Source organism: Vicugna pacos, chromosome 9 (assembly GCF_048564905.1).
Source record: "Vicugna pacos chromosome 9, VicPac4, whole genome shotgun sequence".
NCBI classification, from domain to species: domain Eukaryota; kingdom Metazoa; phylum Chordata; class Mammalia; order Artiodactyla; family Camelidae; genus Vicugna; species Vicugna pacos.
The window spans coordinates 72,825,103-72,851,688 of NC_132995.1; the positions used below are offsets into that span (position 1 = coordinate 72,825,103).

The 26,586-nt window shown below is 39.2% G+C and overlaps 1 long non-coding RNA gene across 2 annotated transcripts; it reads right to left on the bottom strand.

Moving 5' to 3' along the window:
* Positions 1 to 3,478: 3,478 nt before the first annotated feature.
* On the bottom strand, positions 3,479 to 25,982 carry LOC140698293 (uncharacterized). Of its 2 annotated transcripts, XR_012075998.1 has the most exons (4): positions 25,877 to 25,982; positions 24,981 to 25,212; positions 4,603 to 4,647; positions 3,479 to 3,576 (listed from the first exon to the last, which is right to left on the bottom strand). It is a non-coding gene; the product is annotated as an uncharacterized lncRNA (long non-coding RNA). The 2 variants fall into 2 exon arrangements; XR_012075997.1 differs by lacking the exon at positions 25,877 to 25,982 and having other exon boundaries at positions 24,981 to 25,610.
* Between the last annotated feature and the right edge of the window lie 604 nt (positions 25,983 to 26,586).

The following is a 26,586-nucleotide window of genomic DNA, read 5'->3' on the forward strand; positions in this document are numbered from 1 at the left end:
GTAGCCCAGACAGTTAGAGTGGCTTGTCTAAGATGATACAGCTGGTGGGGCATAAGTGGACCAAAAACACAGTCTCTCCACTTTAAACTTGGATCCCCACTGCTCCATCCCTGTAAATTCAGCATTGGTCCTTCTTCTTAAAAAACATATGCTCTGTGTGTGTGCTCTTAATATTGTCAGTTTGATCATCTCTATTTTTTTTCTGTTTTGTTGCCATTTTCTTCTGTTCCCACTCTTCCCAATAACTTCCTGTACCTTCCGTTTTTTTGCAAACATTTTCTATTTCTTTCACTTCTTCTCACCAACTTTAGAACGCTAGGCTTTGTATGGTGGCAAGCTGATGTTTTTCTGAGATAGCCAAACAAAAGTAAAGGCAACTATTTTCTTATTAGCACTGGTGTAAAATACACGATAGGTATGTTATACTTTATAACAGACTTTCACATATATTTTCTATTTAATCCTTTAAGGTAGATAATTAATTTTTTAATTTAAAATAATTAATTAATTAATTTGAGGAGAGGGTGATTAGGTTTGTTTGTTTGTTTATTTACTTATTTATTTATTTTTCGTGGAGGTACTGGGGACCGAACCCAGGGCCTCCTGCATGCTAAGCATGCGCTATATCCACTCCCCTCCAGTTATCACCCTCACTTTAGAAATGGGCATTTGCTCAAGAGCACACATTAGTGGCAGAGCCTGGACTTAGGTCAACCCCTCCTGACTCCAAATCTAGTGCATCTTGTAAGTCAGGACACTTAGATTTGCAAAGGTGATGTAAAGGAAAACAGCAGGTGTAGACTACTAGGAGTATTGGAGAAAAGACGGAAAGTTGCATCTTTTTGAGACAGTTTAGGAGAGGCCAGTGTGGAAGGTTGATGGTGCTCGAAACGGGGAAGTTGACTGTGGGTTGGGGACATGGGATAACAGAGCTCAGGACAGGGGGAGTCAGGATGGCGCTGGCAGGAATGTGCCATTGAGATGGAGACTCGGCACACCGGAAGAAAGGATCCTGGTCCAGCCTTTCTCTTTACCCTTCCCCGTGTGATTCCTCCGTAAGAAAGAGGGAAGACACCCAGGCCTAATTTCATGCATAAACAAAGCCTAAACAAACATACAAACAAAACAGGCAGCAAACAAAGAACCCCTATATGGCGAGAGAATATCTATTTACGAGGCTGCTACATCAATAACACTAATTACACTGTAATTGCCAAGAACTGAAATTAATGCGATTTTGTGGAAATCCACAGTCAGTCTCAGGCCTGATTTCTGTGAATGAATACACTCTGAACAAAATTTCAGTTTGGAGAGCACACTGCATTCTTAGAGCACTTGGCAAAGCGACGCTGGGGAGCAGAGCTCTAAGATGGATAGTGCGCCTGCGGCCCAACCGCGGCGGCGGCGCCGTCGTCCTTCCGCCGCTCCCGCCCGGCCCCGCCCGGCCCCGCCCGGCTCGCGGGGCGGCTCCCGCCCGACGGCGCGCGGGGCAGCGAGGTCTGCGAACCAGCGGAGCTTGCCCGTGGCCTGGAGAACGTTCTCCAGACGGCCGACTGAGAAGTTCAGGGACCTCACAGCGTCATGGTGTCTCCCCAGCCACACCCGGAGGGGCGGTGAAGCTGAATTCTTTTCCGTTTAGCCAGCAGGCGTAAACGAGAGAGACAGAGCGCCTCCCCCCACCTGCTTCGGCCTGCGGGGACGAACCGCGGTGTGCCCAGCGCCCGATGCGAGTGCTGTGTTCTCTGCTTTGTGGCTCATTCTGAGCAACGCTGTGGTCCTGCTTCAGGTTTTGAAACTGCATCTCACTTTGATTTTGTGACTGCCTCTTCTCGCGAGCGCCCTGCTGATATCGGGGAACCGGGCCGGAGCTAGACCTCTTGTTTGTATTTCAGACACTAAACAAGAGCTGCTGAAAATAAGGGCCCGGATTCTAAACATTCAATTTCGGCGTGGAAAACACTGTTTACACAGTCCACAGTAATGGCAGCTGTTCCAGCGATTTAAATAGTATAATTACACATTTCATTCCAGAGTATAGCAGTAACAGTGCGTTTGCTAGTAAATCTCAAATTGAATGTGCCCGTTCCTATATAAACATGTACAGGTAACCTATCAGTACTTACTGCCAATTATTTCTGAGCTATAATTTGGCCTTTATTGGCGCTGCAGTGCTTCAGAAGAACAAGTTCTTTGGAAATGTTGAACCTTCCTCCACACCCCCCAAATGGTGAAAAAAAAAAAAAAAACACTTGTCAGCATAATGTCTTGACATTCATGATGCCAGCCTGTCTTTACTGGTGTCAGATGTGAAAATAAATAGATATTAAACTGTCAGTCAATGAAATTGCGAAGTCAAGAACCGCTCTAGCTGTGATCCTGTGTGTGCTATTTGATGGACACAGGTGTTTAAGTGTTATGAATTCAGTAGGGCCGGGGAACAAGAGAAACATTTTCCAGCAGTTTTCTATTTGCTAAAACATCTGAGATGAACTTGCGTACATCTCAGGACTTCGGTAGAATCTCAGAGGCTTGAGGAAGTGCCAAGAATTCCCCCACTGTTTCCAGTGCTAACATATGAGAAGCCGGCCCCAACTCCTGGAGGCACGTTCTTCTATCCTGTGCGTATGCAGGGTCTCCAAAGCCAAGTCAAGGGCAGCATCCAGGGGCCCTGAATACACATTTGTGGCAGACGCCAGACACCCACCTGGTTTATTTATTATTCATCAGACATTTAAAGCCAATCATCTGTCACTAATAAACATTAACGCTATTAAAAATGAATGATCATCTTACAGCCTGCAGAGACCAGCCCTCCCTTCCACTTGATGAGTCCTGGAGCGACGCACGTCGTGTTCACTTACAATGCGTGTGACTGCTTATCCGTCCTTGTTATTATCGCTGCTGTTGTTACTAGAAACATGGCGTTGGCGCACGTGAGGGAGCGCATCCTCTTGATGACACAGATTTCTCATTTTTCACTAAGTGCTATTAAATTTATATCTCAACAAGTATCATTAAGTTCTCTTCCCAGAAAATGTTGCTTTATAATGACATCATAAACAAAGCCCTGTACGTGAATCTCAACTAGCGGTATGAAGGAGGAGCTGGGTTCCTGTTGCTGGAGGACTCCACGCTGCATCACTGGCCAGTTTACAGTGTGGTGCTTTCAAAAATCAAAACTGAGAGCAGCTGATTTTTGTGCCAACAGCTAGTTTAAATGTCTACCAAGATCAAATGGAATGGAAATGTTGCTCAAGGCTGATAAGACACTGTTTATCTACTTGTGATAATTTATTAAATTATATGTAGAAAACCCTAAGTTTAATGTTTCCTTAATAATTTTCTTGCGCTTACACTCTTTTTTGGTGACTGTGTTTCTTAAGGACCTAAATCAACACAGTAGAAAAGGCAGTTTTGAAAGATTACTCCAGTGGCTAATTGGAAAATGGTATTTAACAGAAATAAGTCCTACCAGATCAGATAAAATGTCTCACTCTGATTTATGTCTTCCAATCAGTATTCATGTTCAGGCATTTCCAGACTTTGGAGAGGGATGGCGTTTGCGGTGACTTGTAGCTGAAAGCAAGATGGGTGCGAATGATAAGCATGGAGATGCAACAGTCTTCAAGATTTAGAACTTAAAAACTTTATTTTCCTACTTATGAAATAAAAGCCCTGCCACTTGCCTCCTTTCCCATCAGATTCTGCACTGTGTTCTCATCAACACTTAATTGACAAGGGTAGGCAGTATTTGTCTGTTTTCATTTCCTCATCTCCACCCTTGTAGTAGGTTGCAAAACTGGACACAACTCTTTGCTGTCTCTGAGTCCTTTCCCAGTAGGTTTGACATGCCTTCCATCAAGAGGTAAAGTCCACTTCCTCTCCCCTTCACTTCACTTCTGACAATAACCATAGGTTCTAAGGATTCCCCAAACCATCCTTACTTCCAGTACTTCCCCAGGAGTATTCACAGAATGCAGTGAGATCTGCTCCACTTGTCATTATGGTTTATTACAGAAAAAGGATCCAGCTTAGAATCAGCCAAAGGAAAAGGAGCACAGGGCAGAGTTTAGGAAAGTGTTAAAGTCGGAGCTTCCTTTGTCCTCTCCCCATGGAGTCAGGGAGTGTTACTTTCCGGCATCCATGTATGATCATATGCATGGAATAATGCCACCCCAGGAGGCTCCCCTGAAACCAGGGTCCAGGGTTTTTATTGGGGTCCATCACTTAGGCATGATTGATTGACTGATCAGCAACATGGTGGATCTCAGTCCTCACGTGACTGATACCCTGTGACCCAAAGCCCCCACCCGAAATGATTTTGCTGAGCTATGCAGCATGACCTCAGGCAAACGAAGACACCCTACCAGATACGACATTCCAGAGACTAAGAGATTACCTCTCCGAAGCTAAGTACAAAAACTAGACTTCTTTTTAGACAATGTTAATTTTTTTTTACTACACACTATTATATACTAGCTAGAAATTATTACTGTTTTTTTTATATATCTTTAGTCTGTAGGCTATATGCTCCCAGAGGACTAAAGGCACATGTTTTAAAGTCAAATAACCCTGTATTCAGATCCTGGATCCATTGCATACCTACGGTGTGACCTTGGGCAAGTTGCAAAGCTGTAGTTTTCTTACCTAAAAAAAACAGGTAAAATTATATTAGTATTATGGGGTTATTCTATGATTCAATTAGATAATATATGGAACATTTATCACAATGTCTGGCCAGGGTAATCACTTAATAAATACTAGCAAATATATGATAATTATCATTTTTTCCTTTAATATCCTCATGGATTATAATCAACATCCTAACCCTTTATTAGGAAAAAATGAACAAAAGAAACAGAAGAAAAAGAAAAAAAGCTTATGTAGCTCAGAGGCTGAATCAAGTCTCACTAAATGTATTACAATCATATCCAATTTATATTCAATCCATGGGCTACTTTTGGTTTCAGATTATTATTTCTAAAATAAGAGACTTATGGTTATTAACATATCAACAACACTGTGAGAGGAAAACCATAGTTAATAGGTATTTCTTCATTAAAGAAAAGTAGTCTTTTAATTAATTAAATCAATAACATTAACAAAAGCAAACTGAAATTTCAGGATTACTGATAGAATCTGAAAAAACAAATGGCAGACTTAGGTAATCTTGCAAATCTCTTCCAACTTCCCCTCAAAGCAGAAACCCTTAGAGCACCTGCATCAAGGACACATCCAGCTCTGCCTGAATACTTTCAGTGCAGGTAAGGATGGGTTTGGTTTAAAATATTACCTTAAAAAGTCACTACTGGACTTTCCATTCCAGCAAAATTGTAAACAAAATAATGTAAAATTCTTTATTACCAAATTCCACAAATGTGTGATAAAATATAACAGTCATCCTTGTAAAAGCTGAATTCTTAAGAAATCTGGGAAAAATCTCTATAGACAAGAAATGAAGAAACAAACAAACAAACAAACAAAAAACCAGACTTGAAAATAAATGAGCTAATGTTGAAGCCACACTAAAAGAATCTTTCTATCAGGTAATCTACACATTCTTGGATTAGCATCTGAGTGGAAATAGGAGCCCAGATTATGGACCTATTTAAGGTGGAGAGTGGGACCTGACACCAAAAATAATAAAATAAAATAAAATTAGGGTCTTGTAAGGATATTTTAATAATTTTAAAAATAGAGAAAATGTGGGGTGGAGAGGGAAATCCAACAGCACAGTAGGTATATAAGGAAACTTGAAACTTGCCCATTTTGACCTGGGATCTGGGTAGGAAAAAAAGTCTGCTTTGAGATTTTTGCCTGTGGACTTAGCCCTCTTTAAGGTTTGGAGTTGAATTTAGACTATATTTGAGAGCTTAGGAATCCCTAAACTAGGGGAAAAAAAAGGAATTCAAAAATTATTTTCATACTGATTAAACCTCTGTGTTATCTATAATATACACATTCAAATCTACTTTTGAAGGGTATATATTCCAACTGGGCCAAACACAGAATTTCCACAGATAAAGTCCATCTGAATATAACCTCACAATTCAATGTTATAAGCAAATAGCAGGTGTATCAAATGCTAGTATTAAATGCTTCTGAACCTCAGATGCAGAACTAAGAAATTGTAAGTATGTTCAAATTTATTAAAATGTAGAAGGACTTATAACTTAAAAATACAATTAAATGCTATAAAAATAAAAAGAAAGAAGATAGGAAAAAGATTCAAAAAGAGCGTTAAGAAAAAATATAGTCAGTGAAATTAAAAACTGAGTGGGAGAGCTAAAGAGCATTTTGCACGTTGCTGAGGAGAGCAGAGAGATGGAAAAATAGATCGGAGCTGATGAGAATCCCCTTCGTCAGACAGTAGCATTTACAGGCTCTGGGCACTGGGGTGTGGGTCCCTCTGGGGGCCATCACTGAGCCTGCCGCTAGAGGTAGTAGCTGAGAATTTCCCAGATATAATAAAATGTAATGATGAACGTCCTACAGTGATTTTTTTCCCCACAGAAACAACTATATTTTTGCTTTTAATTTAATATAGTTCTAATATAATAAATATTACTATCAGAGTAGAGGTAAATAAAATAATAAATTATATAGTGAATAAATCAATTTATAGATACACATTATAGTAAAACTGCAATATCCCAAATATAAAGCAATAGTTATGGTCAAAAGATGTCAGAATACTAACTTTAAAATTTTGAGAGAAAACTAGCCGTCACTGTAAACTTGATGTAAAAAGTTTCTGTAACATAAAATACTGTCTGACGAAGATCGTTAGGCAATGTCCCACTCGTAGACCCTCACAGAAAGGGCTTCTAAAAGAAGCGCTTCAGGAAGAAGTAACTGAAAAGGAAGGAGTGAGACGTAAGAAACGGGAAGAAGGAACTTTAATGATACAAAGGAGTGAGATATAGGAAAGAATAGTAGGCAGATAAACTGGTAAAACACAGGCGCATCCGGTTAGCTACTGACGGCGTAAGGTAATTACAATGACCGCTCATCGTGGAAATAAAATCATCCAGCAATACGTGCAAACCTGAAGGAGTTCTGAGTTAATGCATTAAGACTTTGCATTGTTTGAGAGTAAATAAAGATTATGATTAAATTTAGAAAAGTTATTCATTAAGGTATGTTAAAATTTGAAGGCTAACTACGGAAAGCACAGAAATAAAATGTGTAACTTCTAACTCAGTAGAGGAGGAAGGTAAAAGCACAGATCTACAGCAGCTAGAATCCAGGAAAGAAGAAAGTGACCCCGTCCTCTCGAAAGATATGATAAATAAGCAAACACAAGATGATAGAGACATGTGTATAAACATGTCGATAGACAAGTACTATAAACAAACTGAATTTAACAGTTAAAAGTGAGAGATTTTTCAGGTGGGTCCCCCAAAATCTTGTTATTTGCATCAGGCACACCTAAAACATACAGGCATAAAAAGTTCAAAGTAAAGAGAAGGGAAAAAATGCAACAAGTAAATTCGAATGAAAATAGAAGCTGAGGCAGCTCTATTAATATCACGTAGAGATGAAGACATTATTAGGCATAGGATGGGTCACACCACAATGAAGAAGGAACAGTTCACCAAGGAAATACAAAAATTCTGAGCTTTTCAGTACCCAATAAGATAGCTTCAAAATATATTAGGAAACAATTTGATAGAATTACAAGGATTAATTGATTAGTCTAAAATCATATTGGCTAAGTTGCACAAAACACTGTCCATAACTGGTCAATTTCACAGAAAATATATCTGTAAGTGTATAGACGATCTGACCAGTCTAGTTATCAAGCTTATTCTAATAGATTTTATATAAAACCCGAAGTATTATTCTCAAGCACAAATAGGACCTCTATGAAATATGACATATGTTCAAGGCAAGTCTCGCAGACAGCAGACAATCAATGAGATGTAGGTCGTGTTCTCTAAAATGCAATTGAATCATTGCATCATCACTGAAATCAGTAACAATTATTATGGAAACAATCCCCATGGAAATTCAAACACAAGCATCTGAGTAACACATGGGTCCAAAAATTATAATAAATATTTATCTTTTAAAATTGATTGAAAATGAGAAGATTAGATATCAGACTTGTGGACTATTACTAAATAAAGTGACTTAGAGAGAGATATTTATCTTTAAATGTTTGTTAGAAAAGAAAAAGAAAGATTTAAAATCACTGAGTTGAGCAACCAGTTTAAAAAATTTAAAAAACATAAGTTAAACCAAGAAAGTATAGTAAAGAGAATAATAAATATGAGTAGAAACTATTGAGAAAGAAAAACACACAAAAAAAAAAATAGAGAAGGGACAAAGTATTTTAAATACTTTTTTCCTTAGATAATACTGTACTTATTCTCCACATCCAAGGGTCACAATAAAAAACGTCAACTGGGAAAGAAATTCATTCAATTTTTATTAAACTACTTGACTTTTCCAGGAGTCTTAAACTCAAATCTTGGTTAAATGGTAATTGGACATTTAAGGAATGGCCCCAGCCCACTCTAGTGAATCTACAGTTTTGATAAGGACCAGGAAAAAGAAACAAAAACCAGAAGGGAAGATCACCAAAATATTACTAGTGCTTATTTGAGGTAACAACATTACCAGTGATTCTTTTATTTCCTGCTTTATATTTTTCTAGTTTTTCCAAAAATTTCTATAATGAGCATGTGTTTGCTTTATAGTCAGAACAAGATGTTATTTTTTAAACTCTGAAGAGCAGGATACAAAGGTTTATTTTCAGTATTACCCTAGCCATGTAAAAATGTGCTTTAAAAATTATTGAGCAGAAACAATCCAAAATGTTTGTAATGTCTATTATTTGTAAGGTAAAGGCATTACGGCTGGTTTTTTTTCTTTGTATTTTTATGTTTTGTTTTTTTTTTTTTACATTCTCTTTAAGGAGCCTGTACAATCCCAAATAATAAACATTTTAAGGGCTTAAACAAAAACAAAAATAAAATTAGTTCTGTGGAAAATAAAACATTAAAATAAGTTAAATTCTTGTGGTTCCAAGACTAATAAAATTGACTAAAGGTAAAAAGAAAAAGAAAAGACAGGAAAAACAACACTAGAAATGACAAAGAAAACTTAACTACAGATGAAGTTAAAAAAAAAACTATAATATAATAATGCTATGAAAACTTTAAATTTGGAATTCTTATAAATTCACTTATAAGTTAATAAATTTCAAGGCTTGCAAAAATAATTTACCAAAAGAATATAACTTGTCAGGCTTACCCACAAATAAATTAAAGCTATGATTAGACTTGCAATTATTATGCATGTTTAATCACTATTTAAAAATATATCCTGTCCATATACTCCCAAATAACATACCTAGGCAGTTAAAATAATTCTACTAATTCTTTAAATATGGGTATTCCCAATTTTATGTAAAATATTCCAAAAAATAGAAAAAGAGACAAAATTTCTCAGCTATTTTAAAAATGCTATTAGAGGAAAAAACTTAGACTGCCATTGAGTTGGGTGTACCCAAGTTTTAATACTTGACAATACACATTATTGTAATTTCTCATGATAAACTTAAGATAAAAGAAACATAACCGTGTGAATAGATAAGGAAAAATCCAACATACGTTAATGATAACATAAAACTATATTCAAAATATGAATAGAAGGAAAATTCCATAACCTAACAAAATGATATTCACTAAACCTAATGTTGAAATATTAGATGATTTTATTTCCTAAGTGATGATTAAGACAAGGGTGCTCACTATCATTGCTTCTAATTCATAGTAAAGGGCCTAGCTAATACAAATAAATAAGAAAAAGAAATAAAATGTATTTGTATAGAAAAAAGGAAATAAAAATCTCACTTTTCAGAGACAATATGACTGTCTACATAGGAAATCCAAGAAAATTTACAGTGAACTATTAGAATCAATAAAAGCATTAAGCAAATATTCTTGATCCAAATTCACTATACAAAAATGAATTAGAAACTGTAATGTCAAAATTTGTATTTAGAAGGAGCACAAAGCCTGGAATGAGCACAGCAATACATTTCACAAAGAAGGCTCACCTTTGATGTGGAAAATAATAAAACTACATTGGGAGACACAGTGAGGACCAAACAAATGAAGAAATGTAATGTGTTCATGGGTGGACAGACTCAATAATATTAAAACATTTAGTTTTGCTGAATTGATACATTAATTAAATGCAAATCTGATTTAAAGAACAAGATTTTTCATGGAATTTAATATGTCTATCCTAAAATTCTTATGAAATGCAAAGGCCAATATTGGCCAAGAAAGAAGATTTTGAGGAAGAACGAGGTGGGAAGATTTGCCATCTTAGGTTTCCAGAAGTGTTACCATAAAACTGTAATTATACCTTGGTATTGGTGTAGAAAATTATTTCTGAAACAGAACAGATTACTTAAAAACAAGCTCTGCAAATTACTATAATAATAATGTAGTAATAGCAAATAACTGTATTCTAGGTGTGGTGCTGCACAGCAGAAGGGAAAACTTAAAATAGTTAGGACAAATGATTTCGTATTCATTATATCCCTACCTCACATAAACTTAAAAAATTAATTCCAAGTGAATTTAAGATCTAAAAGTGAAAAACATAATTTTAAAAAGAAGATCATACAAGAAAAGATCTTAATGAAGTTCAGGGAAAGCATAAATGTGTAAGCCACGAAGGGAGAAAAACAAACATTCGGTGACATCTCAATTAAAAATGTTTATGTATTAAATGATATTCAAAACATAGTGAAAATGCATTTAGCATTTATCTGAGAATTTCGAATCTTAACTTCTTGCATTGTTTCCTTTTACTATCAAAGCAACCGTACAAGTCAGCTAATAAACTGTATAACTTCACTTAAAATTCGAGTTTATTTTATTTTTCTTTAAACTCTATTTTACTCGTTGGACATATTCTACACCAAAGGGTTTGTGGCACAAAGATAGCAGTGACCCAACAAGTTCTGTTTACACTGCCACCCACTCATATTACCTTTTGTGGTTACAGCTATCCTCAAGCACGTGCATTATTTCCAAAGCTTTAAATTCTTATTTTAAATGCTTTGAGCAGGGAGTTCTGATTTCCGATCCCTGAGTTTCGTGCCTCGAGAACGTGATGAGGCTGCTGCCTAACTTGTGCTTGCTGGAGGCGTTATTTTATTTAGAACGCCCAGTAACGCCGCCACCTGCTCACCAAACCCACAACAGAAGGGCTCTAGCAAAAGATTCAAAACACCTCCACCGTAATTTGCTGGAAGTTTTTCCTTTCCTTATTTAGCGTATCCTCTTCTTTGACAATATTCCTAATTGGATGTTTTCTTCATTGGGCAAATTCCAGCTTGAGTCACCTTTGTTATTCTGAAAGGAACGGATGGTTTCCATCCATCCTTATACACTTCCGGTTAGCTTAGAAAGCCCAGGGAGCATGCGTGGGGACAAACGTAAACATGTTTATGTATCTGTTTGCAGGACTGTTCTCACTTACCATACATATACATAAACAGTTCTGAAAGAAAACCGATAGATTCGGTCCCTGCTCTCTTCACACCGTACACTTTCCAGTGTAATCTTGTTTCCCCCTCTAGACCAGGTCCTAATTTGTCTTTTCTTTATCTCAAAATTCCTGGGCTGTCAAGCCAAGTTACTCTTAAAAGGACTCTGGGAATTGCAGTCAAGAGAAAGATACATTAAAGTATCATTATTCAAACATAAAAATTTAATAAAAATGTTAACAAGGGTTCCCCAAGGTAGGGGTGTTTATTGCTTACTTTTTTTTTTTTTTTTTTTTTTTTACCAGGACGATTACGTTTCTACAGATAGAGGTCAAGTGTAACATACAGCACTTGCTACTGAAGAAAATATGGGGGAAAGGGAACACTATCCCCCAGACGTCATATACACAACTTACTTTCCTATGTAGTTTTCATCTTTTAATTTTTCCCCAGGTTCAAAGGGGAAAGCTCAATCGTGAATGATGGCAGCAGCTTTTCCTTTAATTTGTGACACCTAATCTTTACTTTGGGCTCCGCCAGTCACATCTCACTATGTCTCATTGCATGTGCCCTGACACAATACATCATGGCCACGGTGATTCAATACCGGGTGACATTTTTTTGGAAAAAAAGGATATTAAATGGTGGCAGAAGACGCGCTGAGACACGTCAGCGTGGGCCCACGGGGCAGCGTTCCGCACTAACAGTTCGCTCTCTCGGCGTCTGGCTAGGAGAATTATTATTGTCCTTTATATATAAACATCTTTAGCCAAATGGTCTCCTCCGATGCCTAATATATGCATTCCCGTCATATGAAAGCCACTCGCTTAAGCTGCTTTTCTGTCTATTTGTAGTCTGTTCAGGCACACAGCCCCCAGCAGGAGTCCGGCTCCATGATTCATTGCCTCAGATTTCCTATGGAGCTTACACGATGCTCGCTCAGCCCCATACGGTTTTGTATCCGTTATAACCAGGGACAAGGAAGCAGGGCTCAGGATTCTGAGCATCTATCTAAGAATAGCTCCCTGACGCCTTGCTTTACTCACAATAAATGAACAATGAACTCTTTACATGCTAACCTCGTATGGCGAGGAGAAATTATAGGCGCTTACTTGAGTTAAATAAGGGAAGAAGCATTTAGAGTGAAGCTCCTTAAATGAGCGGGTCAATAACTAGTTTACAGAGACCAGGACACCTGGCTAATGGGAGAATAAAGAATTATGCTTGTCACAGAAAAAGAAAGACGCTGTCCCGGTTTAGTGGTAAATAATTACATTCATTATACCGGGACCAGCTCTGCAAGTGGTCCGCTGCACTAGTTAATTCATTAGCAAAACTAATCGGCAAACCACAAACAACAATTGGGGGTAAATTTAACCAATTCTCATAGAAGGTTTGGAAGAACAAGATTTTCCTTACACTAGAAAGGAAAATTGTATCGGAAACTGCACGCGTAATTGTACGAATCTTACTTTGTCCTGAGTTTCAACATGAAAGAAAGAAACCATAGCTGAGTCAGAGACAGGGCACGTGTACAAACGAGAAGGCCCCTGAATTATTTCAGGTGACCTAAAATATCCCAGAGTTTCAATGTCAATCCCGACAATGAATAGAAAAGACTCCAGTAACAAGGGGTGATCCCCTCTCTTTGCTGTATGAGGTTTGTGACTATAAATAAACACAGTACGTTTGCTGTATATGACATATAATGCATCCCATAGTTCATTTCTGGAGGATGCATAATGTAACATAAACTCATGTAACTAAGAGAAGCTTGGAGTGGTTTTACGTGTTAACCAAACCACTTGAGGGTTAGGTGGCTGATACAAAACTCCATGGTAATTAGAACGGTTTTCATTCTTATTTCGATGTAATGAATTTGCTCATCTGTGCATTCAACATGCATCATAACTTCAGACAAAAATCCTACAAGAGAAACAGCGATTTGCCTGGTTGGCGAGGGGAGAGTAGTTAAATACTGTGGGACTCAAAATGATTTTTTGTCCTCTGTTTCTAGAAAGAAGACTTTTTTCTTCTGTCTTCTAAAAAGGAAGAAAGAATTCAAACATTCCAATGCTAGGAAAGAAGGTAAGATTGAGGGATAAACTCTAAAGGGCCCGCTGAGCCTGGTGGCTTTTTTCTGTGTCACTGCAGAGCGGCACTGTTTGTTTAGAATTCTGAAAACCCTGTTCCACCAATCTGTTGGATTCAGGGTGAAATCACCGATTTGATCCATTACAGATATTACAGTCATCACAGATTTTTACCCACGTAAATAGCAAGTCTATGGCAGGATCTTTGTAAAGTCCAAATGTCCCTTGATAGGCCCTGGCATCAGTGTAATGAGATAATCACATTCATCACTGGTTTATCTACTCAAGCAGCAGCATCTCTGCCCACCAAGTGCTGAGGGGAACAGTGGTAGGAAAGGGTTTTTATTTTTTTTTATTTTTTTCTGGCTTTCTATTCCAAAAGACTGAGAGATGCTGGTAGGAGGATCATGGCCTCTCTCATTCCCTTGTCCAGGGTTTCTCGGCCTCGGCACTGCTGACCTTGTGGCCCCAGTAACTCTATGTGACAGGGACTGTCATGTGTGTCGGAGCAGGTTTAGCAGCATTCCTGGCTTTTACCCACTGGATGCCAGTACCAGTGGCACCGGGTTGTGACAATCAAAACTGTCTCCCGACGTTGCAGAATGACCCTTGGGTGGGTGACACCCCCCCACACACACACTGAGAACCATTGGTGTAGCGCTGTCACCCTCTGCTTTCCTAGACACCTCCTACATCAGGCCCCCTGGGCCGGGCTCTCCCGGGCTGCTCTCACTTTGCACACCTTGGTCCATCCAACTGCTATTCCTCTCACTCCCAAGCCCCCCTGGTCATCCTTCATATTTGAGTTTCTATCACCTCAGGACGGAGTTGGTGCCTTTTCTCTGTACTTCCACATAAATAGCTTTTTGAAAGAACTCAGTGTCTTTTTAATTGTTGACTTAACCTGTTTGTGCTACCAGACGGTAAACTCCTTATGGGCAGGGAACCTGTTTTATGCATCCTTAGCTCCCAGCCTACTTCCTGGTGTATTGGGGGCAAATTCAAAGGGAGGAGGAAAAGGAAAAATAACAAGGATGAAGGGAGGAAGTCAGAATTGAAAGTGGCTTATCAAGTAATACTTTAATGAAAACGTACATTTATGGAAGGGCATTTACAGCCATTTTTAACCTGTAATATTCAGGCCAAATTAATAATACGTGTATATTTGATCGTTCCATACAAGCTCAAAATCAATTCAGTGCAAATAAACGGTTTAGGTAAGTTTGCTGTCTCTGCTTTGGGTTGTATACACGTGTTGGCCTTTCCCCTAGAAACCTCAGCTAACCCCTGCAGCCCCGGGGACTCCACCTACCAGCTGGTTAGAAGCTGTGCCAAGTGTTCTCTATTGCTATTCAAAATGACTTCAATTTTGAGTAAAGTTTCTAAATTTTCATGGAGGTTGATGTTTTTTGCTTTTGTCACTATAGAAAGTTTTTTTTTTTTCCAGTTAAGTTTTGCCATATGTTTGGTTTGGGGTTTCTTACGCCTCATAGAACGTTTACATGTGTAACCAATTCTCATTCTGAACATTGCATTGAGAATTCTACTTAGCATCTAGAGCAGGCAATATTATAGTTATTGCATCTTCAAAAAGTTACTGCTTTTCGATGGAATGTCTTGTAACAACAGGAGAGAAAAGGCAAGATCACGTGAGGATGCAGTTAGAAGAACTCAGAATTACGCCTACTTGTGACTCTTGGAGAACAATTATTCTCGCCCAGTTACTCCCAAACTACAGCTCAGATTCCATTATCACTTCCTTTTGCACTGCTGTCTTTCAAGAGATTATAGATACATTGTTGAGATTTTTCTATGCTTTCAGATGACTCTTTTTTAATATGTATTATAGGGAAGGCAAGTGAGAAGAACATGAGCGTGGATGACTATAACTTTCTCAAATAGCCACTGCCCATCCTTGTGACAGGATCATACATCCATACTCCACTGGTGCGCTGGCTGGCCAGGTCCGTTGCCTTGGCCAAGACAATGTTAATGGAAGTGACCTGTGCTTCCAGCTAAGGATGTAAGAGCCTCCCTGAGTTTCAGCAATTTTTCTCTCTACAATGAGGCCAGTGTTTCCAAGATTATGGCTATTTTGACAAGTAGGTCTCAGAATGAGACCGTCATGGAGCAAAGTTGCCTCTAATCCTTGAAAGACATGTTTCAAGAGTGAGGAAAATTTTTGTGGTTGTAAGTCACTGAAATGTTTCCTATTCATTTAATGATTATTTTTAAAGTACATACTATGTCCCAGGGACTGTTCTAGACACTGGGTTTCATGAATGAGTGAACAAAGCAGACATAAGTTTTGCCCTCGTGGAACTTATAGTCTACTGGAGAGAGAGAGACAAGGAAAGTAAATAATATAGTATGCTAGAAAGAAATAGTATGATGAAGGAAAGAATTAATCAGAAAAGAGCAATGGGTAGAGAGGGCCATAAGACTTCTATTTTTAAATAAGGTGATCAGAGTAGGTCTTATTGAAAGGTAACTTTTTTAGTTCTTAAATTGGCTTTATTTCACTTTCTAACTTAAAAAAAAACTTTTTTTTTTTTGGAGAATTTGAAAGCTGCTCTGATTTAGGGTTGTTTATCACAATATAACTTAGTAAAAACTGACACATGTATTTAGAATCCAAAAAATGTTCCTACAAAAATGCAATCATACGTTTTTGAAAGATCAAATTTTCACATATATCCATGCTTAAATATTGACCATGAACTTAAGAAAATATATTAATTCCTTAAGAACACATCCTTAAGTGATAGAAAGGGTTGAAAGAAAGTTGTTTGAGAATGTACCACGTGGGAGTCTTTGTGAGAAAGAATGAGGCCCCTGACGATGCAGAAGAGGCTGAACAATGAACAGAGCTCTCATGTGACCTGGCGTCGTCCGCTTCCAAACTCCTCTCAAAGGACAAATTGAATGAGGTGGACCAACGTCACCCACAATCACGTACTTGAAGTTATGTTCTGAAGGGAACGGAGAACATGTTTTCCTGGGACTTCTCCTAGGACTCGACAGCACTTCCCCAAACCACAGCTGAGGGTCACAAAAGAGAACGAATAACGTGAAGTTACTCAGGCTTGTGTTGTGTTATAAGCCTGAAAGTTCTAGGAGCAAGCAATAGAAGGGGTGACTGCTGAATCCCATTGAGCAGAGAAGCCACAAGTTTTAATGAGGGTTATTACTGGAGCTTAATTTTATACTATTACTATACCAAATGCTAATCGCTTCTAATAACAATATTTAGAAGTACTTAAGAAAAACGCATACTGATAACAAACAGGACAAAAGACTAATCATTGTATAAAAACACGCAATCCAACACACATACTCTAAGAGGTAAATGAAAGAAATGCAATTAGTTAAAAAATGGGAGGGAAAAATAGATTTAAATAACAATCAAAGAAATGCACATTAAAACAGTGAGACAGTGTTTTTCTCCCTCATATGAACAAGGAATAAAAAGGTTCATATTTATTTCCAGCAAGAATGTAAAAGAAACTCTGTAGGTAAATGAAATAAGGTTATAATGCTTTTGGGAAATGAGTTTCAAAAAAATAATAAAGCTTTTCAAATATTATCAGTGATTTTATTTCTAGGAATTTATCTTAAGGATCTAATCTAAAAAATTAACTACAAACTATTAATTGTTCTTTTGTTTATAATAAAAAATTGGAAGTGAACTATATGCCCCAGGAGAGAGGTTAATCAAGGCTTGTGGAACAACTTATGGCAATTTGCCATAAACATTTCTTCTATTATGATTTTTAAAAAGGCACAGAATTATGCAGAGACTACTAGACATGTATCAAAATCCTCTTTGTGTCTGTCCAGAGGAGTAGAATTCAAGCTGATCGCATGGTTGTCCAGCCACACACTTCTCTGCTTTCGTTTGTTCAGTTCTCTCCGACAGAATGTACAGGAAAGTGCCTGGAAGAAAGAGTTCCTTCCAGCTGACACCTGGATGTAACAGTGACCCAGTTTGCCCACAGCAACAATTCCACTGGAGACGGTGGAGCAGGTACCCGGGACGAGCTCTCCCCCCTTAACATGAGCAATGATTTATAACACGGCAGATAGATGCTTTAAGATAGAAATATCTTGAAAGAAATGTAAACAATGATTATCTGGAAGATTCTGGTTAATTAATAAAACATTTTCTAACCCTTAAAAAGGAATTTTACTCACTCACGAGTAAGCCCTTAGGATTTACCTCACATTTGTAAAGGTTTGTATCTTTTGTATATCTTACTATTACGGACTTTCAATAACAAAGAGTTTAATTTCCCTGAATAGAATTAACTTCCCTAAATCTCCATTACGTACTTGTGAAAATACAATCTGACTACTTGATTTTTAACTTAAAATACCATGTAGTTAAAAAACAAACAAACAAAAGACTCCCAAAGAGCAGATGACACAAACCATTCTGAAGATAGAATAGTTCTAATAAGCATTGTCTTGTAAAGTTAGTTATACTGTGTGAGAGTAAGAACAAAATAATCAAATGTCTCAAGTACCGCAGCGCTGAATCAGTCCTCGGGCACCACCGCCTTCAGGCGCTCACTCTGAACGACGTCTGTCGTCGTCATCCATCATCTCGCAGCCCTAAGCTGATGCTCCGCCTGCATTCACTGCCTCCAGGTCCCGAGTCTAGGACCTGGGTGTCCTTCAGTCGCTGTGGGGCACCGGCCCCTGGGAAACTACCGAGGCTCTGGCATCAGGGAAGAGTGTGTGTCTCTCCTTTGTGGCTGCTTGAACCTGGCAGGTCGTTTCTCTGAATCTCACTTTACTTGGTTGGGAAGACGAAAATGATACAGTGAATACAGGAAATCCTGAGGCTTAACATTCATGGTTTCAACGACGAAAAAGAAATTTCTCGGACTTGTGTTAACAGGCGAGTAGCTTAACCGATGAGAGTGCTTGCTAAACCCTGAGAAGACAGCCCCGCCCCACCGACGTCCCCAAACCCAGGCTTTTCTATCACAATTTTCCCTCCTGACAAAATTGCACTTTTGGGGACTGAAATCTCCGAAAACAATGCTTCAAAACAAAAACCTGGGAACTACTCTTCTCCCACAGCAAATCAGCTAAATGACTTATGTGTTTTACCTCCTTAATCTTAGTCTCTCTTTACGTCGTTCCCACTGCCTTCGTTAGTAGCTAACATCTTAGCACTGCCGTGTGCCAGCTACTTTTATATGTGTTAACTCGTTTAATATTCTTAACCTTGGGAGCTAGGTGCCATTGCTGTTACTGCTCATTTCGTTGTTAAGTGAGAGCAGTGGGATGCAGAAAGGTTGGGCAGCTTGCCCGAGCCCAGAGCTGGGGAGCGGCCAAGCTGGGACACTGGCTCCAGTGTCTCTTCTTCATTCCCGTCCTCGGGAACTCCGCGGGTCCAAGCCAAGACCACTTCTTAATTTGCATTCTGCAATGGCCATTTAACTGTTTCTCTGCGTTCATATTTGCCTCCCTACAATCCACTCTCTGTGCTGCACCAAAATTCCTTCTAAAATTAATCTTCAATTTCATCACTATCTTATTAGCATCTTTATATGGCATCTAAATGTTTCTCCTTTTATGAGAAGTGTTTATGAAGGCAGAGACACCCCAGCTCTGTGGACTTGAGTCTGATAAAGATAGTTTTGCAGACAGTAGATGCTAATATCAGAGAGAGTGTCTAAAGCAGATACAGGTGGGAAGCATACAAGAGAAATCTATGTGGCCGTCAAATTCAGGGACTAAGAACAGATGTCCAAAGCCAGAGAACTGGGAACAGTGGGATAAGCATCAAATGTTGGCTAAGACGTGGGGAGTATTTCTGGCTAATATCCTGGGACTACATCTGTTATCCCCCTGCTGACTTCTCTCATCCCCAAGAGGGTGAGAAGCAGAGTGAGAGGGGCTAGACGGGGCTGAGTTTGAATTCTAGCTCCAACACGTAGAGTGATATCGCCTGGAACAAAGGGTCAGCTCTTCCTTTGATAAATTCACTGGGTAGCTCTCAGGAGTAAGTCAGAATGTGACGCTGCCTGGCCTGAGATAGATTCAAACTGTAGCTGTTAATGACTCGTGGGAGAGCTTGAGAGAGAAGCTATGAGTGAAGGTCTATGAGTGATGTGGACAAAAGATACCCACATATTTCATCAAAAAGTTTCACTCTTCCACACACACGGCCTTTACAGTCAGATTTACAACATGTGGCAGGTTTAGAAATGATCTCTAGATTCAACAGTCAAGCGGCGAGCTTACTGGTGTCTTTTGTCTCCTTTTCTTTTCAAGAGTTAGGGATTTGCAGCTGCCTGGAAGCCAAATCTAAGCTTTTATGTGAGGGCATTCTGCTGGCTCTTTAGATTTGACTGTTTCACCTCTTAATTTAATATCCATAAATTTCGGCTATTTTCTTGAGCAGAATTCAAAGTTCTGACCTCGCCTAGGGTCCAGACTCTGCCAACTGAAGGCTAACCTTCCATGACTCACATAATTGAAATGGAGAGGGTGGTGGCCAGACTGTGTCCTGAGAATCTCAAATAAGTGGACCATGTTTCATCACATGCCTTATGAGTCCCTTAAACTTTTGATGTGGTAGAGAGCATATTTGGGCCTTGCTGTCAACTAACTTTTGCTCTAATCTTCCGCCCATTCTTTACTAGCTGTATGACATTGGGTGAGCAAATTACCTCCTTTGAGTTTCCTTTTTTTTTTTTTAACCCATTAGATGGGACAATGACAACAATCTCAAAATACTGCTGGAAAAGTTAATAAAATTTCACAAAGAGCTATGTTTAAGTCATCTTACTGGAGCCTGGATGCAGGGGGTTCTAATTACTTCCATTGTAAGCCTCTTTTCATAGACATCTTTGCTGCAAGCATTTTCACTGAATAACTAATTGACAGTAAAGTAATTTTGCCATAAAGGATAAAATAATAAAAAATACAAGAAGGACATTAAAAAGAACATAATGAAACATGAGAAATGAATAATAAAATTAAAAAGACGTCATTAAGACACATAAAATATTTGAATATATTATATGTTTGTGTTTTTACTGCACAAATACCTGATTTTATTGTGTGTGTTGTAGCTAAGCACTGTCTTCCCAGTCATTCATTCATAATATTTTGTACATTTTTTTCTTGTTTTGTCCCCTCATTTGGCATTGAACATTTTCTTTTTTGCTGAAATGTATTCCTTCGTTAAGAGAGGTACCCATTTCCAGATTTGTAAACTGAGCTCTGTGTTGTGCTGTCTCTACTCTGCTCTTAGTTCTTGGCATATCATCACATGCCCATTGATAGACATTCCAAATTTCTATGTGATTACTGATGGATTTGCAAACTGATACATTATCATTTGTTAGTCTAGCATGCAATCTGGCTTTCCCCTCTTATTTCACACTTCCAGTGAGTCTTATCACCATATTTTCTACCAAGTCTACAACTTAGTTGTTATCATCCAGTATTTTAAGACCACCATGTCTATTCATCACTGTATAGACCATTAAGAGGGCTGAGACTTACATAATACAGAAATGGGAGTATTGGATCAATGGAAAAATGAAACCAAACTGCCAACCAGTTGAAAACAAACTTCTGACCAGTTGTTTTATCTTCTGCAGCAAAATTGTCTTCCAGCCAATTAGTTATGTGGCAAAAATGCTGGTGGCAACAATGTCTATGGCAAAGACGCTTATACTGAAAATACCAGGTCCAGACTCAGCACACCCCAGGGCACTGGCCTTTAAAGGATAAACAGGAAGTACACCCTTGAACTTACTGAACTCTTCCTCCCTCAGAGCCTCTGTGCCACTGTAGCATGGTCTTCATGTGCCATTCTGTCTGACCGAGACCACACTTGCTACATGCCTTTGGAGTAAACTCTGTCTTATTTCTCATTTTTACCACCGCTGCCTCAAAAAAAAGAAAAAGGGAGACATAGAAAGGATTTTAATCGTTTGTCTGGTTAATGTATCAGCTAGGTGCCAAATATTGTGGACCTTCCACTCTACTATCATTCAAATTCATTTATTTCTCTTGTTTAATTTCTTCAGTGTCTCATCATGCTTTCTGAATGAAGACAGACTTCTTAGGATGACTTACAGAAAAGCTCTCCTTACGATTGTGAACATGGTGAGGACAGGGGCTATGTCTTTTACTTTTTTTGCAGCATTATTGAGATTATCAACAGAAATAATCAATAAACCAATCTATAATAGGAACTGAACAGAGTTTTATTTGAGCCAGACTGAGGACTACAGCCCAGGAGATACAGATTCAAGAAGCACCTGAATTGTGTTGGAGTCGCACTACAAAATGGGAGAGGTTCATAAAGGCAAAAACTGAAAGAAATTACATAAATTGTCTTTCAAGAATTAGGATTGGACCTTGCTAGAAGTAAAGGTCTTTGTTAAGCGAAAATTGGTTGGGGACAAAATGGTTTCAGAGTTACAAGGGGAGACCGTGAGGCCAGAGGGTTGCATCTTGGCATCTCCATGGTTTTGAGAAAGGCTGGCATGTCCTTGAGTCTGACACAGTTCAGAAGATTCAAGTTCTCAGCGATGCGGGAACATGTCTGAAACCACAGCAACAATGGCCACCCAACTCCATTTTGGATGCCTGGACCACTGTTACTCCATATTGATTTTTAAATGCATTTTTTTCATTAATAGTTAAATCAGATATACCATGTATATTTAAGAGGTCACAAACAGTTTTGGTCAGCCTAAAGTTTAAGTTAAATCATATATAAGACAGAATGACTTCCCCATACCTCTACATGTGAAAATTTCTTCCACTGAGGTGTAATTGACAAAATTGCATGACATTCAAAATGTGCAGCATGATGACTGATATAGGGATAAACATTGTGAAAGGATTTCAGGGCTTGTGTCTTATTATCTCTGTACCCTCCTTAGACCTCTCAGTAGAAGTCTTTTGTAAACGATGGGGAATCACCCTTGTGACAATAAGGCTGTGCGTACACATGGTCAGAAAGTCGCATTCATGAGGCTGTGGGCATGGGCTTGACTCCCATGAGAGCTTTTTAACCGATCATATTGATAACCAGAGATGGAGCCCCAACCTCTGTGCCACTCTCTTACAAGTGGGAAACTAGGCAAAAGTGTACATGGGGATCAGCACAAGAATAAGTCTTTGTGGATAGAAATGACACTCGACATTGAAATATTTCAGTATCCAGTAGAACTCAACAAGAACACAAAATGATATCTAAAAGCCTGTCAGAGAATGAAATTCCAAGTCCAGGAGGAAAAAAAAAACTTGATGTGACAAAATATATTTTTGTCTCTAAGCATCTGTGTACCAAACAGAAACAAATGTCTGGGACAGGGATGGGCTGAAACACAGAGGGACTTAGAGCAGAATCTTCACAAAGAACCTGATTTGATTCCGTTCTCATTTCGGCTTCCAAATGGTGATTTACTTAAGCAAAGTTGTCTTTTAACTGGCTGAAGTCACGTAAGGCTTTCTTAGAGTTGTCTGCTCAGATCAGAACTCCCGTAAAGCAGGGCTCCCATCTGGGTAGCCTTCATGCAGCACTCACTCAGGGCCACTCACATTTAAATGCAGTTAGCACCTTTCGATAACAATGGAAGATGTTTTCAGAGACAAGCCCATTGACTGTCTACAGATGGGTCAGATTTTCATGCTTAATATTTAAGAGCTTGTCCTGCTTCTCTGCAGAAAATCCACAGAGAAGGGGAAAACATTAGGGCCAAAAAGGATTGTCAGGATGGATAATAAGGCAAATATTAGATTCATACATTTAACCTTTTTCCCTGGGCAAAGCTTGTAAATTAATTATAATTCCAAATAGACCTCTTCTTGTACAAAAGTGGAAAAGAGATGGTTAGTCTTCATGTGCTTGGCTCTCCATTGAATGTATATTTCTACTTTTCTACTTCTTTTAGTAAATTGTAAACCACAGGAATCTGCGCTAGGTCCCTGTTTGTCAGGGTCTTGTTCTTGGCCAACTGCCGGTTAATCAAAATTTTAAATGTTAATATATGCTTTAAATTGTATTGACAAAGTCTGGTAGAAGAGAGAGAGACGGATGGATAGACACATACATACATATAAACGTTTACATCTGCACAGGCTGGCCAAGAAAGATTGTCACATAATCTTTCTCTTCTATGGCTTCACTGGTACAAACAAACCTCGTAGATGAATTTCTAAGAATATGAAGCTTAATATAGCTGTTCAGAAGGGAGTCAACGGCCTGTTTACTGCACTTACCGACAATTTGTGCAAGAAGAGACCAGAAATCAGCCTAATTACCAGAGTGCCAGTTGTGCTTGTTAACACCAGCTTTGTGACCAAATGTTATTCCGCGGTTGTCACATCACACGAGGGTTTCATTACTGACATAATAGTGAACAAGATCACACGGAAAGCTATTGATTGATCTGCCACACAAAGGAGGGACACACTTGTCGCTATTACAACATGCTACACCTTAGACTGTAAGCAGCAGGTGTAGCCCCCACCCCCTTCACTAGAGAAGTGTAATTTAGACATTGTCTTGCTTCTTTAAGTGTTTGCCAATTAGAGTCCCCTTCCTATTTGCATTATGTCATCAATGGACCGAAGAGACAAGAAATTATCCTGCTCTGGTTCTTCCTGATCTTTAAACCAGACTCAGTCGATTCTCTTGAACTGAATCCAGGAGATGCTTGGGGTGTGCACAGTGCTTACTTTATCAGTTGTCATTTCTGGCAATAAAAACAAATGGCTGCTCTGTGTGAGGCTGGCTTCGTGTGTTCTGTAGGAGGCTCGGCTACAATAAGGCAATCCAGAAAGGGAAGAGGAGAGGAAGCCAACCCTTCTTATGGTCTCTCCTCCCTGAATTGTCAGAGTTAGACGGCAGAAAGCTGCCTGTGATCACAAGGGAGTTGAAGCCACCATCTGCCATTGCCATAGTTCATCAAGTCCTGCGGTGTGGGTTGCCTGTCTCCCAAAAGCTGCACAAACTCCTTCAGCTGGTCTATGTTTTCCGAAGGAGCAGTCACCTTTCCTTCAAATGAGCTCAGTGAACATTATAACCTGGAGGTGGGCTTCTTTATTACGGGCAAGCACCTCAACCAGCACCCAGCCATCGCCTTGCCCGATGATGAGTGACGCATCAGAAGACGTGCATCTGTCCCTCACCAGCTCCATTTTCCTGTGTATAAGCTTGTTGGACAGATACAATTTAATGAAAAAATATAAAGTCCTTAAAATCCGTCTGCCATTAATAGTTTAATTAAACCGACACATACTTCAAAATCAGAGTGAGAGAAAACATTAATTTTGGTTATAAAGGGCATGGCATTATTAAAGTGCAATTAAAAACAACATTCACTTACAGTTAACAGCTAAAACAATTCAGTTATTTAACACTGGATTGTCACTCGTGACTAACTTCTCCTCTTTGATGTGGAGATGTTCTGTGTCCCAGCTGATTGTTATGGTTGGTTCCCTCGAATTCCAGATGGGGTGGTGTTCACAGAGCATCGCATCTTCATTCTGTCCCTGCTGGTGAGTACGTGTTGTGAAGCAGGAAAGTCTAACCAACTGTTTTGTCGTGGTAACAGCTACCTTATAATAAATGGTGATTAAACAGCATATGTGAAAACTTTCACCTGGTCTGGAAACATTAGCCAAGGTTATGTTTTTTCTCTTCAGGCACTTTGAACGATAAGAGGCAACATAATGTCACCATTAAAGAACACAAGTTGATTATGGACCTGCACTGTCTGGTTTCCAGGCGAAGATCCCTAACCTCTCCCAGGTAATTGCTGGGACATTTTCCAAACCCTCGGTGCCTCTGCGTCCTGGTCTGCAGACAGAGATACCAACAGCATTTGTCTTCACAAGATTAAGTGAATAAATAGATTTAGAGCACTTAGCATGCCGCTTGACACATAATAAGTGCTCAAAAATGTTAACTTGGATCAATATTATGATGAAGTTATGAGAATAAAAATTAAGGCTTATTAAACCTAACCTCAAACAGTCAAGGATTAAGTAGGCAAAAATGAAGGCTGCGTCACAAGGAGTCACCCAGCCATCAGGAGACCGCTCAGCGGCATGAGAAAAATTCCCTACTCTGGATCAAAGCTGCCAGAAGATTACAAAGACATAGATCAGACTCCTGTGTCTTCTTTTCACCGGCACCTTGATTTGTCCCCACGAATCCATCTATTTAGATACAATTTACCACACTTTAAAGTTTGGATCCTCTCCAGAAAAGAAAACGTACAATCTAAGACACGGAACCGTAGTCAATACAGATGGACCCTCCTGTGTCACAGACGAGAGAACCGAGGCCCAGAGGAATCCCAGAAGAAGCAACACAGGCAAGGCCGAAGCTGGCAACACAGACAGAACTAGAACTGCGGTCTCTTAGCAACCAAGCTCACATTCCTCCTCTGTTACATCTACCGTTAACTTCCATGGATAAGAAATGGAGGTAAGCTGAGTCCCAGCACCTGTCTGTACATCAGGTAACATGTGTGAGATGATGAAGTGTCACCCCACAGGGATCAAGAAGACCACTGGCGAACACCTGAAGGGGAGGCACACAGGGGCCAGTGAGACCCGTAGCTCATAAGAGGAATTAAAAGGCACGTCTCTGTAATGACTTTAAATGTAGTAGGGCCACCAGAATATACCTACAGTCCCCGATAAAAGATAGCAAACAGCTAAGAGACCTTCGGCAATTAAAAAAAAATCCGAGGGAACCTATCGAAAGAAGATGCGTGTAAACATTTTATTCCTGTGACCAAAGATTGTTGGTCAGTGGTCCTTAGGATACAGTGTCCGAAAAGTTGGCACGTAGGGGAAAAACATCTTTAGATCGGTAGACTTTGGGGAAATACATGCTAGTAGATTTGGACTCAAATGTTGCCCACTTGTCAGAGCTTGAGCTACATCCCAGATAGAGGCACTTCATCAGCGCCCTTCCGAACG